The following is a 2,124-nucleotide window of genomic DNA, read 5'->3' as shown; positions in this document are numbered from 1 at the left end:
AATAAATACATAAATACACAAGAAAATAAATAAATAAAATGAGTGATGATAATAAAAATTAGGATACTGATACTTTTGAGGGTAAAGAGGTAGTTGTGATTAGGGTGTTTGTGAGCAGGACCACAAAATGACATTAATGGGACTGAGTTACCTTTGCTTTCCTGGTTTCCTAGCACCGTAAAAACTTTTATAAGTTATGATTTATAACTGTGTTGGTATAAAGGTAAATACTTTCATATATTAATATTATGTATTAAAACATTTTTTCTTTAAAAATTAATGCATTTCATGAGTCCCTAAAATAAATCAAAATATTTTATAAGAAATTAAAATATTTTCTTGGCCCCTGCAAAAATTGTGTATCCAAGTACCTTGCCTACTGGACCTAATGAATATGTCAGCTTGTTTTTTTCTTTTCTTTTCTTTAATATTATTATTATTTTTTTTATGGAACACTTCACAAATTTGCATGTCATCATTACTCAGGGGCCATGATAATCTCTGTGTGGTTCCAGTTTTAGTATATGTGCTGCTGAAGTGAGCACACATCAGTCTTGTCTCTGAGGTGGCTGATAAAGTTCTATTTCTTGAACTGGTTGCTAGCTACAGGAGTATTTGCTTTGTTCACTAAGATATTTTTAAAATATACATATTTTATAAAAAAGTAGAAACACTTATGCACTGAAAATTGTAAAACATTGCTGAAGGAAATTAAAGAGACAGATAAACAGAAAGACATCCCATGTGCTTGAATTGGAAGAATTAATGTTGTTAAGATGTCCATATTACCCAAAATGATCTACAGATTAAATGCAATCCCTATCAAAACACAGTAGCATTCTTTACGAATTCTTTTTTTAATCCTAAATTCAAACGACTCCAAGTAGCCAAAGCAATCTTGAGCAAGAAGAACAAAACCAGAGGCATCGTACTTCCTGATTTCAAAATATTACAAAACTATAGTAATCCAAACAGTATGGTATCAGCATAAAAAGAGACATAGAACTATCTTAATTCATGCAGGTTGCTATAACAAAATACCACAGACTGGGTAGCTTATAAACAATAGAAATTTATTGCCCACAATTCTGAAGTTTGGAAAGTCCAAGATCAAGTCACTAACATTGTCACTTTTTGGAGAAGGCAGGCCTTCTACTTTGTTCATAGCCAGAGCACTCTCACTGTGTCCCCACGTGGTTAATGAGATAGGAATCTCTGGAGCCTCTTCCATAAAGCACTGATTTGTTCAAGAGGGCTCCACCATCATGACTTTAGGACCTTCCAAGACACCTACTTCCTAATATTATCTTTGGGGGTTAATATTTCAACATATAAATAGGGAGAGTGGGGTTGAGGGGAGGGATACAAACATTCAGATCCCGCATAAGCCAACAGAGCAGAACGGAAAATCCAAAAATAAACCCATGCCCAGAAATAAGTCTTTGATCTTCAATAACATTGCCAAAAACACACAATGAGGAAATGACAGACTCTTTAATAAATGGTGTTGAGAAATCTAAATACCCACACAATAGAAGTATAAAATTGAACCCAGAATATAAACAACAATCAACTTATAATACACTAAAGACAAATCTAAGACTTCAGACAGTAAAACTAGTAAGAGATAACATAAGGAAAGAGCTTTTTGAGATTAGCCTGAGCAATCTGTTTTTGGATATGACCCCAAAAGTGCAACCCACAAAATCAAAAATAGACAAATGAGATTACATCAAACTAATAAGCTTCTTGACAGCAAAGGCAGTAATCAACAGTGAAAAGGCAACTTACAAATGAAAGAAAGTTTTTGTAAATCATACATCTAATAAGGGGGTAATATTCAAAATATATAAGGAACTCAACCAATTTGACAGCAAATAATCCAATTTTAAAATGGGCAAAAGATCAGTGCATCTAGGTGGCTCAGGAAGTTAAGTGTCTGCCTTCAGCTCAGTTCATGATCTCAAGGTCCTAGGACTGAGCCCTGAGTTGGGCTCCCTGTTCAGCAGGGAGTCTGCTTCTCCCTCTCCCTCTGTCTCTGCTCCCTTTCGTGCTCACACTCTCTTTGAAATAAATCACTAAAATTTTCTTTAAACATGGGCAACATATCTAAAGAGACATTTC

At 34.4% G+C, this 2,124-nt stretch overlaps 1 non-coding gene across 1 annotated transcript; it reads right to left on the bottom strand.

The window, feature by feature from the left end:
- Positions 1-441: 441 nt before the first annotated feature.
- Positions 442-545, bottom strand: LOC116585422. Its single transcript, XR_004283614.1, has one exon. It is a non-coding gene; the product is annotated as a U6 spliceosomal RNA (small nuclear RNA).
- Positions 546-2,124: the final 1,579 nt, after the last annotated feature.

This window comes from Mustela erminea, chromosome 2 (genome assembly GCF_009829155.1).
Source record: "Mustela erminea isolate mMusErm1 chromosome 2, mMusErm1.Pri, whole genome shotgun sequence".
In the NCBI taxonomy this organism is placed as follows: domain Eukaryota; kingdom Metazoa; phylum Chordata; class Mammalia; order Carnivora; family Mustelidae; genus Mustela; species Mustela erminea.
Note: the sequence above shows the minus strand (reverse complement) of the source record. Positions and strands in the feature narration are given on the sequence as shown.